At 42.9% G+C, this 17,350-nt stretch overlaps 1 long non-coding RNA gene across 1 annotated transcript in view; it reads left to right on the forward strand.

Annotated features, from left to right (window-relative positions):
• The window catches only part of LOC149467743 (uncharacterized), a 35,093-nt gene extending 18,100 nt beyond the window's left edge, over positions 1–16,993 (forward strand). The window contains exon 3 of the long non-coding RNA XR_016311848.1: positions 16,796–16,993. This is a non-coding gene — a long non-coding RNA (uncharacterized LOC149467743). The remainder of the gene's footprint in view (positions 1–16,795) is intronic.
• Positions 16,994–17,350: the final 357 nt, after the last annotated feature.

The following is a 17,350-nucleotide window of genomic DNA, read 5'->3' on the forward strand; positions in this document are numbered from 1 at the left end:
GGCTTCTGGAGCCCTCCCACCATTCCAGAAACTTATAGAAGTTTCTGGAAGAGGGGTGGAGGAGGCCTAGGTCTGCATGTTTAGGGGAACTTGGCTAATCTCCTGGCAGAAGGCCAGGCAAAGTGACCATGGACAACCCTTAAATGTGGCAGAGTTTGTGCAGCAGTAGTGTGTTTGATGGATGGAGAGGAAGGTGGGAGTGTGAATCCTGGGAGGGGGCCCCAGGGAGGGGAGCCTACCTACAGGTTGTTTGCTGGACAAAAGTATCTCCACTCCACCATCTCCGAGGGAGGACAACCTGTCAGCTGGGAAGCAGCCAGCCCAGGGTAAGGCCTGAAAGCAGCTTTAACTCATCAAACTGACAGGACAGTGTGAGTACTTTTACACCCCCTGGGCTAGATAAAAGGAGAGAGTGGTCAGGTGCAAGACCCAACTAGTTAGTCAGTTTATTTATTTATTGCAAGTACTTATATAGCACCATCAATTTACGCAGCGCTTTACATATATATATATATATATTGTACACTCACATCAGTCTCTAACCCTCAAGGAGTGTACAATCTAAAATCCCTGAGATTCATACATACACATACTAAGGCCAATTTAGACAGGAGCCAATTAACCTACCAGCATGTCTTTGGAGTGTGGCAGGAAACTGGAGTACCCAGAGGAAACCCACGCAGGCACAGGGAGAACATGCAAACTCCAGGCAGGTGCTGCCGTGGTTGGGATTTGAACCAATGACCCTAGTACTGCCAGGCAGAAGTTCTAACCATTTAGCCACATATTTGTGGTGTTACTCAGTAGGCAGCTTGTGCATGCATTTTAGAGGTACATCAGTTAATTTCTAAAGGGCTCATGTTGTGTCTCCACACACTAAAAAATGCACCATAACACTGAACATCACTGAACACCTGCGTTGCATTGGGAAAATAAAGGTCAGCAGCATTTTTCAGTGTGTAGATGCTCTTTAAGGATCCAGAGGAAATAGGTGGGCACAAGCAGAAACAGGAGCCAATTAACCTACCAGCATGTCTTTGTAGTGTGGCAGGAAACTGGAGTACCCAGAGGAAACCCACGCAGGCACAGGGAGAACATGAAAACCCCAGGCAGGTGGTGCCGTGGTTGGGATTTGGCCCCAACGACCCTAATACTGCCAGGCGGAAGTACTAACCATTTACCCACTGTGCTGCTAGATCTTGGAATCTTGCCCAGGGATACCCTCAGTGGAGCTGGGTCAAGAGGGGGACTCATCTGGGGTCTGAGGAGGTACACCAAGGGGACTTCAGTGCTCCTTAACAGAGACAGTGCTATTTTTGGATGTACAGCTTTTGTACAGTGTACACGTTGTTAAGACATTTGTCCTCAAGTTTGCAGTTCCTTGGGCATCCAATATACCCCTAGACCCTATCCAAGTTGTTCAGTCCTTAATAAAAAACAATTAAAAACAAGCTCAAAGACTGAATTACTAACTCTGTGCATGTGAAGATGTGGGAAAAATGCATGTTGCCTGACCGTGCAAAGCTTACGGGACCCAAAACTCAGCAGCCCCTGAGGATGTAGTGCTACACTCATGAACGCAGAGAGTGGGGCTGGGGAGCGAGCTTGTACAAGAGCCCCTATAGCAAACAGCTTGCTGTGGTGGCACTTCTCAGGTGGGGAGAGCCAGAAGTGCCAACAGGGAACCCAGGAAGAGGAGGATCAGAGCTGCTCTGTGCAAAACCACTGAGTAGAGCATGTAAGTATTTTATTAAATATATACTGTATGTACAAAAAAAACAAGCCTTTAGTTTCACTTTAAAATAAAGTATGTCTATATTGAAGGGGGGTAGTAGGACTAGGGACCAGTTCTGTGGACAGATGTTGTCAGGTAAGAGGGGTATCAGTACATAAAATTAAAGAGGTCCTTCAGTCCCAGACCAAAAAAAATAAATGTCATCAATTACAAATACTGTAGCTGCTGACTTTAAGTAAGTCCCTGGCTTATTAAACTCTGGCTGGTTCTTCACCAGTCTTTGGGCCCCAGGCACCTCCATGCTAACTGTGGGAAGCCGGGTGTGACTCTGCAGCTTTACAGGCAGCTCCCCACTACACATGCTTGTGCCATGCTATGCCCTAGAAATGGTCCTGCAGCCTTTTGGGACCTGTGATGTATTCCAAAAGGTTGCATGCAGAGAGGGTGGGAAGCTGAAGGGGGAAGTGTTAAAACCAAGTCCCCACAGCCCCTAAAAAAAGGAAAGTGTCTGAAAGGTGAGGAGGGCAGGAGGAGGCATAAAAGTGGAACTTCTTTTTAGGAGTTCTGCTTTAACTTTTAACTTTCATTTTTCAGCCAACTATCCTGAATGCAGCAGCTCACTAGTCTTTTTCAGTATCTCAGATCTCAGGGCCTCAGTGTAAATTTTAAGCCCTTGTAACCCTTCCACCACCACAACAAGCAAGTGCTGAAAGAGAAGGCCTACTAGTAAGTAAAAAAACAAATCTAAAAAACAAGATTTGTAGTAGCAACACTAATGACCATTATAATATTCTATATTATGGCATAATTGTTGGTATTAAATCACACTACACACATTTGCAAATACTGTATATGTGAAAGCCACAGTGCCTTGCCAAGGCTCCCCTGTATACTGTGGTCTTAACTCATCATTTTGAGGTTCCGAGTTGGAACAAATATAGCAATGAAAAAATGAAGGGTAGGTTTGCCTGGAGGGAGCCAACTCCTTAAAGGTACAGGAACACATCAGACACCCAGCAAGCGCACAATGGCAGCTGAAAGCATTCAATGTGTCCCCGCATTAAATTCATTTGTGCAGATAAATGGCAACCACCTCAGAAGAGGTTTGGCACTGCGGCTTTCACATACATTTGCAAGTGTGTGCAAAAAAAGCTTCTCTTTCCGTGCAAACTGTTGGACAGGGCTAAATTGGTTTTGTTGCAGGCTAGCTGGTAAGTGTGCTGGAAATTTTCTGTTTGTAATGTGCAAAGCACCTTCCATGTGCTCCTTACTGTAAAGGCTAGTTATAGATTGGGATGGTTGTCATTTATCTGCACATCTTGTCAGTTTTTTCCTGAGGAGACACTCTGGAATGCTTGCTTTAGACATAAAGAGTTAATTACAGTGCTGACCCGCAGTGGCGTCCCGAGGCAGGTGCGGGGGGTGCGCGCCACACCAGGTGACACCTACCGCATAGGGTGACACCGGACCCGCTCCATGAAAAGGTAAGTTGTAAAGCAAGTCGACAATCCCCACAGGATAGATCGGATCTGAGGATTGGGGAGCATAATGGATAGGACTCCGATCCATTATGCTCAATCCACAGATCCAAACCATCTTGCGGGGATCGTCGGCATGCAACTTATACGGGGTGACACCAGACCCGCTCCACGAAAAGGTAAGTTGTAAAGAAAGCCGATGATCCCCACAGGATGGATCGGATCTGCGGATCGGGGAGCATAATGGATTGGAGTCCGAACCATTATGCTCAATCCGCAGATCCGATCCATTCTGTGGAGATCGTCGGAGGGGATCTCACCAAGTGTTATCGCACCGGGTGACACCAACCCTAGGACGCCCCTGCTGACCCGGTTTCTCCTTACTGCACAGCCTGCAAAGGGGGATTTGTTACTAGCAACAATAATGCTTAAATCTCCTCCTGTGTGTCTGATGTCAGCTCTTTTAACTGGAGACATCACAGGGGATACAGAGTCGGTGTCAACAGAAACCTCTGCAATCCTTAATAATAAAGTACTGGGTTTGTGGTATCTTCACATATACACCAATTTTTAATGTTGAATTTGACTTAAGGACCCCCCTAATAGGTCCCCTTTTACTCCCAGGCCCCATATCAGCAGCATGGGCTAACATGGCTATTGTTATACCATTGGTACCCACAACTTTATAATCCATGGCATTATTTGAAATTCATAACCCACAATAACAGTAAAAATGTTTGGCTGATAATTATTGCGATCTTTCCTTTTTTCATCAATGCCAGCACTGATTTTCTGAACTACTTTATACAGTGCAATATGTTTCACCAAGGCTTTTCACCCATTTTGTATGTGTATTAGGCTGCTGAAAATCATCTTCTCATTCAGTGAGTATTGTGACGAACGCGGTGCCCGACCCCTGCCCTTCTCACCAACTTGTGACAAAGGACCAGCCGATCTCACACCACGCTGTCACTTGCGTAACAATGCCACTCTCAGCTGCACCCTGCACAAAGATTTTCCAGCTCGCAGGACCACAACCAGAGGCGGACTGACAACTCATGGGGCCCCCGGGAAATGGGGTATCATGGGGCCCCTGTGTCCTTGCCCAAACTCAAAAAAGCCTATGAAAAAGGTACCAGGGGCATCTCATGGGGCCCCCTACTGACCTCGGGCCCTCGGGCAGTGCCCGAGTTTCCAAATGGTCAGTCCGCCCCTGACCACAACCTAGGTGCCAGCAGCCTCAGAGCGATGGCCACTGGGTTAAGTTAATTATGCAATTAACCCTTCAAACTCCAAACTGCCACCAGATAGCTTTGGGACTATCAACCCTTCACAATGTTAGCAAGAACAAATGTGAACAATAAATGTCTGTAACACACACTGTCACCAGAGACAGGTATATTAAGAGGATTATTATATACAGTAGCACTTTTCAAGAGACAGGGATTCTTTAGTTTGCATTAATAGTCTTAGAGATAATTTTAACACTTTTCAAAATAGAGTTTATTAATGAAGAAGTCAAATGGTGCAATTAAATTATTTACATAAAAAGATGTTACAAAGAAATAAAGAGAACAATAAAGTAACAGAGAAAAAGGAAAGGAGGTAAGAAAGCAGAATACTTGCAAAGTCCTTGGTTTTAGCAGAGTCCAATTGTCCAAGCAAATAACGTGCCGTGGCTCTCTTGGGTGTTTCTTGGTTGAAGGTAAATGAGAGCTCCCCTACTAGATCTGGTCAGTCCCTTTTCTATGATATCAAAGAGGTGTTGCCTGAGAACAACTGACCAATCATCCGGTTTAGGGGATGGGTGCTAGGAGGTCACCAAATTTATTACCAAGTTCCAACTACAGTTTCATACTAATATTAACAACTTCCAATACATGCAGGTGGTATTCTAGCAACTGGCAGATTATTATTCAGAATTATATTTAGATCCCAGGGATACCAAACACAGCACAGCATACCTTTGTCACCCAGGAGGGAGGAGACTGCTTTCTCCCCTTCCCTATGTGCTACCATAGTCATTTATGACCTTAATTTGTTCAGTATGATATTCCCCATTCAAATATATACCGTATTTTTCGCCGTATAAGATGCACTTTTTCTTCCCCAAAACTGGGGGGGAAATGTCAGTGCGTCTTATAAGGCGAATATGGAGCGGCCGGTCCGGTATTTCCACCGCGGCCGTGTCAGAATACCGGGCCGGCCGCTCAGCTCTGCAGCGGGACCTTACCTGTTCCTCTATCCAGCGGCGTGTTGTCTTCCCGGCTTCTGTAGTGTGGGCACTGGGCATGACAGCCGGGTGCCCAGTGCGCATGCGCGAGAAGCGGTGCGCTTTGTGAATGGTAAGGCGGTACCTGGGACACATGACAGATCCCAGAAGCCGCCGGACGAATCACAAAGCGCAAGTGCTTCTCGCTCATGCGCACTGGGCACCCGGCTGTCATGCCGAGCGCCATTACAGAAGCCGGGAAGACAGCACGCGGCTGGATCGAGGAACAGGTAAGATCAAACAAAAACTCTGCGGAAGTAAGAGCGGGTACCTGTCAAATTCAGGTACCCGCTCCCCACCTCCCCAAAGGTCAGCAGTCATCTGTACTGTCCGCAGTCTCTGGTCATCCCTGTGCTGTCCGCAGTCTCTGGTCATCCCTGTGCTGTCCGTAGTCTCTGGTCATCCCTGTGCTGTCCGCAGTCTCTGGTCATCCCTGTGCTGTCCGCAGTCTCTGGTCATCCCTGTGCTGTCCGCAGTCTCTGGTCATCCCTGTGCTGTCCGCAGTCTCTGGTCAACTCCTGTACTGTCCGCAGTCTCTGGTCATCCCTGTGCTGTCCGCAGTCTCTGGTCATCCCTGTGCTGTCCGCAGTCTCTGGTCATCCCTGTGCTGTCCGCAGTCTCTGGTCATCTCCTGTACTGAGTCTGCAGTCCATTAGTTCAGAATTTTTTTTTCCTGTTTTCTGCCTCTAAAACCTAGGTGCGTCTTATGGTCAGGTGCGTCTTATACGGCGAAAAATACGGTACCTAAAATTAATGTGCCCTGTTCCTGTTGAATTCTATTAATTGTATGTGGAATTGTTACGTTGTGGGATAGACGTTTTATGGCATGCTCTGTATTCCTAGAGCCTTAAAGGTCACATGTGACGGCTTGACTGAGTTATTATGGTTTTACGATAGGGCAGTGGAAAGTGTTTTTCATGGTTTGTGGAAATAGACATCCTGCCAAGACTAATTAGCTGTTTACAGCTCTGGTCAGGTCTGGACACTGCATTTTTTTGTGTTTTAATTAAGAAAAGAGGTTCTTTTGAAGTTTGTTAAAAGTTTAAGCTACAAATTCCATAGTTTGCAAAGGGGGGGGAGGCAGTAGGAACACTGCTCATGTGACCTTCACACGATGGCTTTTGAGTACAACTTCCATGTCTTTATTGCTCACAATTGTTACAGGTATCACTGTGCAAATTCATAGAGCAACCTCTTTGTCAACACTCAGAGCCCATTCACATTAGTGCGTTGTGTTAACGCTCAGTAATGCACAATTATCTGTGTTGGTGCAATGTGGTGCCATTCATTCTGAATAAAGCAGTGAATCTTCCTAGTGCATGTGTTTTAAAACATATGGACTAATTAAAGTATAACTAAAGGCAAAATGTTTTCTTTAGTTTTAGATAGAGTGGAGATGGATTAGAACACTTATCACTTTCTATTGCTGCCTGTGCCCCCGTTAAAGAGATTCACCCTCTTTATTTTTGCTGTTAATCATTATCATTGAAAGTGAAAATAATAGAAAATCCCAAATTTTGGGTTGTCTCCAGAAAAGTAGAAGAGGGGAAATCTTCCAATAGGGACACTAGTTCTGGTTACCTGGGGGTCCCAAAGGAATTCCCTTAATTTGCATGGATTTCCTTTTACTTCCTGTTTAGCTATGGGACAGGAAGTGAAGGTAAATCTTTGCAATGGGACACAGATGTCGGAAAAAAAAAATCTGGCAGAGGTTATTCCTCCCTTGCTCCATCCAGTATGAAAAAAAAGTTGTGCCTATAGTTCTACATTAACCTTTTATAAATGCATGGTGCATGTCACATTATGCAAAAGAAAGTTATTTAGTCTTGAATAGCATCCCATTTTACATGGAATAATTAACTACCTGTAAATTCTCAATGAATGTCACATTGTGTGTTAGGTAGTCATTCATTCTGAATGGCACCCCGATGCACCTTGTCAAAGGGCAGTGCCTGTCTGTCAAGCACCTTGTTTGGTTTGGTGTGTTAGGCCACCCATTTCAATGAATGGACTGCCTTAATGCACCACACATTTAGACATGTGCACTGTGACACCTCAATGGTGTGAATGAGCTCTTAGGGACATATTGGCAAAGCACTGAATGTGACACTCCCCAAGCATTTAATGATGACTAATCATTCCCTGTATTTTTAAGCGCTTGGACTAGAGAGAATGACTGCTTATTGTATAGGTCACTAGATCTTAGTTTCGAGCTAAGTAAAGCCCTGTATACACGCTGAAAATATCGAACGAATGATCGTCCTTTTTTTTTTGCATGCTAGTATCATATCGAAAGTGAAGAGGTTACTAAAGTTACGAAAATTCTTGAATAAAAATTCAGAAGTGATGTAATAGAATGTAGCACTACCCTCTTAGGAGTTGCTAAAGATTTGGGTCCCCCTATAGTCCTGCACAGCCAGGCAACACGCATTTTCTTCAGACCTTGCACACTGGAGTTAAACAGTCTTTGAGCTTGGTTTTTAGGTTTTATTAAGGGGTTTGAACTTCGATGGAGTTGAGAGGTGTATGGGATGCCCAAGGAACTACAACTTGAGGACAAACTCCTTAGCAACTATGTACAAGTCTCTATACAGCAAAATCTCTTCTTGGAGAGTTCTCCTGGTGTATCACCCCAGACCCAAGATTAATTCTTTTCTTCACCCAGCTGCCTGAGGGAATCCCTGGGCAAGAATACAAGAAGCTGCCACTTTAGATGAAAGCAGTCCCAGATGAGGAGCTAGTCAGGTTTCCCACCAGAATGCTCTCTCCCCTTATCAGGCCCAGGGGGTGTAGGATTACTCACTCAGTCCTCTCCAGTAATACATGAACATAAAATATGCAGCACTAAAAATTGGATAATAAAATAGATAATAAAATGTACATGATATACGTGTGCAAATGAGCAACATAACTTAGTGCTGAAACCAATGATGAAAAGCAATCTCAAATATCCTGAAGAAAAAAGGTGCATATAGTGACAATAGTGCCAAAGCCAGTCTATTCGGTCGTATTGCAAAATGATAAAAACAATCCGTGACATCTGTGGCTTAGAAAGTGAATGTTGATTGCACTAACCAGATAGTGCAATTATTGCGCATTGGAGTAAATAGGACCTACTCCTGGTCATCTGGATCTGGAGCACTGCAACGTGGCTCGTCACCAGGTCACCAGCATTCAGGTACTATGCGTCCAAAGGTAGAAAGCTCATCATCAGGTATTCCGTCATCAGCCACCAGAGGAATGTTAAGCCGCTCTCATATGTCAGGAATCACCTTAGGGGGGGCTCGCAGGACAAACAAGCCCAGAAGAGAGGTATCCGATAGTGTAGTATTTTTATTAAAGGATGTAATATAAAAACAGGTAAACAACTTACATAAAATATCAAGATGGCCACCGGTCGTTCATAAGGACCGTGCGGGCTAAGGTCACTGTGTGGGGGCACCTTCCTGACGCGTTTCGTGTAAGTACACTTTTTCAGCTGCCCATCTGACCACAACACTTTCTCCCACTCCTTCTCTGAATCATTTAGATGTTTACTGGCAAACGTCAGACTTTCACATTTACATGTGCCTTCTTGAGGAGGGGGACCTTGCGGGCGCTGCAGGATTTCAATCCATGGAGGCATATTGTGTTACCAATGGTTTATTTGGTGACTGTGGTCATAACTGCCTTGAGCTCATTCACAAACTACTCCCAAGTAATTCTGGGTTGATCCCTCATTTGTCTCATCATCCTTACCCCATGAGGCGAAATCTTGCTTGGATCTCTAGACCGAGGGCAATTGATGGTTATTTTGTATTTCTTCCATTTGCGAATAATCACTCCAACAGTTGTCTCCTTCTCACCAAGCTTCTTGCTGATGGTCTTATAGCCAATTTCAGCCATGTGCAGGTCTACAATCTTGTCCCTGATGTCCTTTGACAGCTCTTTGGTCATTTGCCCATAATGATGGTGAGGTTTGAATGGAAGAAAGAGATTCTGTGCACAGGTGTCTTTAGGAGCACCTTCTTAAATTGACAGGACTAATCTGTGGCCCACATGAGTGCATAGCCAGTCTGTAGGAGCCAGAATTATTGTTGGTTGGTAGGGAATCAAACACTTATTTTACTCACTGAACTGCAACTCAATTTAAAGCATATTTTTTTTTCTGGATTTTTGGTTGATATTCTGTCTCTATCATTTAAAATATACCTATGATAAAAAATGATAGACCCTTCATTTCTTTGTAAGTGGGAAAACTTACAAAATCTGCAGGGGATCAAATAATTGTATTCCCCGCTGTATACCCAGGTCCAGCCAACAATTAAAGTGATCACTTAAAAGTGACTGGAAACCTATATTTTTTTAAATAAAAACATGCCACCAACTTACCTGCTCTGTGCAATCATTTTGCACAGAGTAGCCCCAATCCTACTTTTCTGGGGTCCCCTCTGCCAAGTGCCCCCCATAGCAAGCCGAATGCTATGGGGGCACTCATGCAGGCTCACTCCTAAGACACATCTTTGTGTCCATTGACACACAGAGTAGAGTGTTGCTCGGCTCTGCCCCCTGCTCTCTCCGCACTGGCTGCGATTGACAGTTGCCAATGGCTCCTGCTACTGTCTCTGAGGGAGAGAGCCTCAGTGCTGGATCGAGATTGGACTTAGGTAAGCATGTTGGGGGGGAGCTGCACTCGGAAGGTTGATTTTTACCTTTATGCAGTAAAGGCATTAGGTTAAAAAAAGACCTTCAGCCTCTAGAATCATTTTAAGGAGAAAGAAAAGATGATTATTAATTTTTAATTTTATAGCCACCGTTTAAGTTCCAATTTCCAGAAACTGTTAGTAAAAAGCCTGCATAGAGTGTCTTAGTGCCCATGATTGGACTTTATTACTATTACAACCATTACTAGCACCTGAGGGGCTTCTTTTGAAAACCCAGGGACTATTGATTCTAATGGGAAACAAAGAGGTGCTGATTTGGTGCAGACTGAAGAGTGCTGTAAATGCTGACTATTATTATTAAGGTAGGCATACATGGACGGGCTGAATCAGTCTAAATTTAGGCTGTGAATGGCCCTGACAACACCACCCAGGTTGATCAAATCAACTGAGTTAGGTGGAAAATATTCCCTCAAAGAGTGACTGCATCCTATCAGATGCATGCCCTATTCAGGTATTCAGACAGCCGCTGTTGCTGTGGCTGTCTGAATACAATGCTTGGCATGTAGTGTGGAAGTAGAAATCTATTGCTTTTCTCTCATTCAATCTATGGAATGAATGAGAAAAATCTAAATGTGTATTGCTAGCTTTAGTGGAGGGGGATTTTGCTTATACCAGCTACTGTACCTAAATAAAGCGGAGAGTGATTTAAGATCTTTTGAGGTTTTAAGACCTGTATATTAGAACACTCAGAGCAGCTAGCTGTACTGTGTCATTATACAGGTGTGTAAGTCTGATAACCAGTGACTAAGTAGTAAGTGTTTCTGCTTCAGAATGCAAAAACAGATCCTCTCTGAATGTACCAACCAGCCCAGAAAACCACATCTGGAATATTACTTCCCTCTGTATTTTATTGTATGAGTAAAGCAAGCCTTAAGATTTCTTTAAAAAGTTTTATAATAAAGGCCAGCAGTCTCAAAAAAGAAATAAAGAGTTCAAGAAATAAACTACAAAACACAGCAACCTATAACAACTCAACTCATTAAAATTAAAATGACTAAAGTAGGGCCAACATAAGCTAGATTCTGATCGGTTATCAGTTGGCAATTGTATTTATTTCTTTGCTTCTTGCGTTGGTTTATTGAATAAAAAGGTTAGTCTAGCAGGATGTTAGGACAGAAACCTCAAAAGCTTGTGTTGTTTTACTGCAGATAACCAGGGGCATATCTGCCGCAAGGCAAACAAGGCGTTTGCCTAGGGCGGCAGTTTCCAGGGGGCGGCCCTGCCCCCAGGCAGAAGGGACAAGGGACCAGGGCTTGGCAGGTTAGGAGAGCTTGGCAGGGCTCGGGCGGGAGGCAGGCTCAGGTGGAAGGCAGGGTTTAGACAGGGGGGCGGGCTCAGCAAGTTTTGAGCAGGGGAAGGTGGGCTCGGCTTATGCCATCTTGAGTTAATGGCAAGCCAGCTGTCTTACCCTCTCTGTGCCTTCCCGGAGCTCTGATTCCCTGTTGTACCCACTGCCATCATTACGATCCGGCAAGAAGCCCAGAGCTGGGCTGACCATTGCAGCTATGCTCCGCTTACCCGGCCTCTCTGCAGCCAGCCGGCTGTCTATTCCATTCACTGCATAGGGCCAGAGGGCGGAGCCTAGAGGTCAGCTGACCGTGCAGAGGTGGTGCAGAAGAGGAGACCATCGCTGCATGGCAGGTATCAGTGCAGCCGCAGACACCACAGACCCCAGGTAAGGGCCCCTTTACTTGTCAAAGAGATTCTCCCCCTCTCTCTCTCCTCCCCTCTCTGTTCTCCCCCCCCCTCTCCCCCCTCTCTCTCTCCCTGTTTCCCCCTTTCTTCCCCCCTCTCTCTCCCTGTCGCTCCCTCCCTCCCTCTCTCTCTTCTCCTCTCTCTTCTCCTCTCTCTCATTTTGCACAAGATAAAAGTAGTCTGGGTAAGCTCGAAAGAGCAGGGCCCTCGAACCCCTCGTGTATCACATTGTACTGGTATTGTTCTGTCACATGTTCTGTCCCCCTTTGTAATGTACAGCGCTGAGCGAACTATTGGCGCTTTATAAATACTGTATAATAATAATAACAAGCCTCTGGATTACTTTTACAGGCGGCGGAAGGGTGTCCCTCCCCCTCCTGCCACCGACACCTTTACCAGGCTCTACCATGCAGTCCCAATGCAAACGATCAGACTGATCTGTGTCTGATCGCATGCATTGGGAGGCCAGAGGAGAGATTTGGGGTCTAATAGACTTTAGATATCTCCATAAACAGGAACTGTCATGGCGTATGCTATCACAAGGGATGTTGTTCATCCCTTGTAAAAGAAATAAAGTTGATCAAAAAAAAGTTAAAAGGTACAGTGTACAAAAAAAATGTAAATAAATAATAATAATAAAAAAAAAAATGAAAGCACCCCCGTTCCCCCATGCTCACAGGCACGTAGGTTCCTCATGCACAGGGTGGATAAAAATCAATGATTTTTTTTAAAAAATCAAAAAAATCTGATTTTTTTTAATTTAAATCGGATTTTTGTAAATAAAATGCTTTTTGGGGAAAATATATTACCATCCAAAGGTTATTCCATCATGAAATAAAGATTATTTTTTTAATTATGTAGAATAAGGCTGTATATGTTTAATTTTTTTGGTAAATAAATTCCATGAATCCATTCACAATGTCATGCTCTTACAGAGGTTTTTGTAAGATTATTGGGCAGTTTCTCTGCCTACAAGATATTATCACAGATGCTTGGTTTACTTTTGCAGTTCTCAAAACTGAATTTGACTCAGCGGAGATCACATGCCTCTTCTTCACAGCAAAAATGTTATAACATGAACAGAGTTAAGAAAAAGACCTTAATCCTAACTTCTACAAACCTATGAATACAGAATCAACCCCTTCAGTGCTAAATTTCAAGAAGTTCAGTGAATAGAATAGAAACAATATTTTTCTGATTGTTTGGAGTGGAATAGATCTGCACAAGAAGAAAGTGAAAGTGTGAGGAGGAAGGGGCTGACAGTCTACATTTCTTAAAATATATATATTTTGTTTAGCCAAATTAGTTACCAAACATGGATGTTTGTTTAAGCAAATAACATATGCTGGAATGTTATTGTTTCAGTTGAATAAATCTATTTAAATTGTTATTATTAAGGTAATGATTATTTTTCTCCTTCCTAAGTACAACAGAAAAGTTGTCCAAATATGAATGATTAACCTATTAAACTGGGGATAAAAAAACTAATATGAAAAGTTGTTATTCTAAAAATCTTCATCTACTTGCATATTAAAGTTATACCAGCAAGAATTAGTCTTTATGTAGAAAACTATGATTTAAATCAAGCCTGACTAGTGATTTAAATCGTGATTTAAATCAGTTTGATTCAAATCAAATCCACCCTGCTCACGCATATGTAAATGGAGTTTGCACCACACATGTGAGGTACTGCCATGAAAATCAGAGTGAGAGTTCTAGCACCAGAGCTCCTGTGTAACTCTAAACAGGTAACTTGTAAAGGCTTTTAAATTTTGCCTATGGAAATTTTTAGGTACCATAATTTGGCACCAAATGGTATACCATGGCTGGAGTGGGACAAATTCAGATGGTGGGGGTTGCCCGATTTTAGTCTTTCTGGGGAAGGAGGGGACGCCCAATTTTAGTCTTGCCTAGGGCAACACAAAACCAAAGTACATCACTGCATATAACAATTCATCTTATAGAATGAAATACTGAAATAACAAAACATCATTTTTTTCTCTGTACTTTCCATTAAAGTACTGAAGTATTAAGTAAAGTATTAATAAATCATCCAGTTTTATCTTGAACCAGTGAATAAGGTATTGTCTTCATAAATATGACAAAATACATACATTCATTAACAAAAACAAACTCAAAAAATCGAGTAAGGAATTACATTTGCATTGCAGTACAGATACAATCCCAGCATGCATTCAAATGACAATACCTTTTTTTTACCACAGTGCAAAAAAATGAATGCATCTATGTTGCAGCAAATTGATTCATACATGTTGACTGCCAACACGTGTATATCTTGCTTACTAAATTGTGATTGGCTTTCTCAACTGCCTTGTAATTTTTACTAGGATTATAAAACAGCCCATCACAATAGATTGACAATTAAACTATTCAGGCAAGGGGAATTAAACAATAAATGCAAGGGGAATTCTGACAACTGCCATACAGAGGCTATTGTCAAGAGATACTTTGAACCTGTTTTGAGTTGTAATTAAGCTGGGTAAAATCAATGGTGGAGTTAAATAGAGAGAATAACAAATTAACAAAAATCATAATTGGTTGTAACAATATCAACTTCCTGTGTGCTGATTCTCCAGTTGATTTTTCATGTCTTAAAACAGACAAAATGGTAGTTTCAATAAAAATAAAGATGTTTCGGTACACAAAATGGTAAAATGATGTAAAACAACTTCATAAAAGTGTCATATGAAGTGATCTACATTAGTGATTAAAGAATGCTGAACTAACTTAGCTATGATGGCGAGGGGAATGTGCAAAGTGCTAGGTGATAAATTAATTATTACGCTTTGGCCCCTCCCAATTCCATTGGAAACATTACTAACTGCTAGAGGCACCGAGGGCAGGACAGCATACCATGAGCTAGGACGGCAATGCTTACAAAGTATTGGCATCCTCTTACCATCACTACAGCAGTCTGGTTGTTGGGATATTACCCTAATAAGTGACATGCTCAGGAAGGCATAGCACTATTCATATCTTGCTGCAACTAAATACATTTCACAATTAAATTAACAGATTCATTTGCTAATTATGATGAGCAAAATACTAAGGAAAAATTACATTAAACCAGGAGAAAAAGTAAAAAAAAAATGAAAGTACAAGGGTCTGAATTATGGTAAAAAAAATATTTTCATATTTCAGTACCGCTGAAAGAAAAATATGTCAAATTGCTCTGCGTGACATACACATTTTTATACACGAGGACCATTATAAGTGGTTTCAGAGCTAAACTATTTTACAGTACATGATATTGTAAAAATAATACACATTCATAAATCACAACTCTAACTACACGTACATACAATTAATTTTGCACTCATTTAAATCACACAAATATATTACTAGAATTAAAGTTAAATACCTATTAATTGAACGCCACATAGTTCAACTAGAGACATCGCTTTTGTCATTGAGGTTCATCATTTTCTTTATTTTGTTGTGCTTCTTTTCTTTACCTTTAAAAAAAAAAAAACCAAAGGTTAAACTATAAATATGACATAATGCATCTTGGGAGACTTGTTTGTAAAGGCCATGTTTGAATCATATTTATAATTGCAGTGTGTGTGACACAGTCTAAATAAGCCCCAACTTCTATTCCACATGTGCCGAATCCATCCCTCCAGGTCATTTCATGTGGCCGTCAGCTGCAGCACCCCCCTAGTCTTTGCCCCCACCTTGCCTGAGCAGTCAGTAACTGGAAGGGAGACAGAACCCCTCAGCCAGATCCTCCGTCACTCTGTGCAGCCAGGGACAGGCTCATCTCCATCCCCTCCTCTCCTGTCTCAGCAGTCAGTAGCAAAGAAGAGGATTGAACTCCTCCTACAGATCCTGTGTCTCTCTTTGCAGCTTAGGACAGGCCATCTCCACCCCCCACCCCCTTTCCTGTCCCAGCATTCAGCAGCAGAGAGGAGTACAGACCTTCTTTGCCAGATCCTGCATTTCTCCATGCAGCCATGGACAGGATCGTCTCTGTACCCCCTTTCCCATCTCAGCAGTCCACAGTAGAGAGGATGACAGATCTCCTACATATGCTGTGCCTCTCTGTGCAGTTGCAGCATTCCCACGTTTCTGCCTCTCCTGGTCTCAGCATTCAGCAGACTCCAGTCCTTCTCCAGACCCTACCCTTTCTGCTTCCAAGCTCTGCCCCAAGTTTATTCCCTGCAGCAGCAGTAAGGGGGGTGCACTGTAATGCAAAGGAGAGTGGGGGACTCTTGACTTCTGATGGTGGGGGACTCTTGACATCTGATGTAAGGGAGGGTGGGGAGCTCTGCACATCTAGTCTTACAGGTACAACTGGCCCTTTGAGGGCAACCATAATGCTGATGCAGCTAGACATGCTGATGCGGTTAGACACCCCTGTTCTATTCTATTTTCTCTCACTACAGAAGCCTTGGCATTGGTGTAAGACATGAATTAGGGCAACACTTTGGCTAGCATACATAATGAACCACTTGACTTTCGTCTAGGCTACAGGTACTCAGTGTGTAACAAATCTGGCCATTCATGGCAATGGCCAAGTTAGGTAGATGTAGACAAGCCAGGAGGCTACCAAGAGTCTACATTTGTTCAGACGTTTCTGGATGCCCTCTAACCATAAATAATTTATTCAGACAGTTCTGTATCTGCGTGGCAAGCTCTTGCCCTGGAAAAGCAGTCATTAGCCTACAAATAGACCAGTTAAAGACAGAGGGCCTAAAATGAGCGTTCCCTGTGATCATCTGCACGTACAAGAGGCTTTTTAAATACTTAAAGCGAAACTTCACTCTCTCAATCAGCATGGACTATTTCTAATCCTTATGCTGCTAGCATTAGTAAAGTATATCATATTTACTTGTTTTAACCTTTTCTTTTTTTGTATTCCTTCATTAACTTCCTGGTTTCCGTGCCTAAGGAAATGATGTCATGCATCCCAGGAGTCTTCAGGAGGGGAAGGAGCTCAGCCAATGCCTGAGCGAAGGACAGATGGATTCCAGGAAGTAACTGCTATGTGAAACATCTGCCCTTACTCAAGATGACCACTGCCAGAAATGCCAGGAGGTGTTTTTCAAAATGTTTTCTTAGCAAAATAAAGCATGGAGACATGAATGGATGGAGGAGTTTGTTTTGAATATTAAAAATGAATTGTATAGCATTTTTGGTTTGTGGTGCTCAGATGCAGTGCAGTTCCACTTTAAGTTGGAATCTAAGCATTTGAATCTGAGGTTTAAATCGTCTTAACTTACCCAATCTCCTTCACCTTCTGAATAACCCAGGGCAAGTTAGGTCTGGAGTAAAGAATCTTGCCTTCTTTTGTGATAAACCTGGAAGAAATACATTGTATTTGAGAACACTTCATAAGTGTTTATTAGCATTAAGATATAAACAGCAGATATGCATATAATCAGAAACTGGCTAGTTTTTGCTCATATCAATGTAAACATTTGTTAAAAGTTAATTCTACAAATAT

The sequence above is a fragment of the Staurois parvus genome, unplaced genomic scaffold, assembly GCF_062004578.1.
Source record: "Staurois parvus isolate SC_StPar_1 unplaced genomic scaffold, SC_StPar_1.0 ptg000102l, whole genome shotgun sequence".
NCBI lineage: Eukaryota > Metazoa > Chordata > Amphibia > Anura > Ranidae > Staurois > Staurois parvus.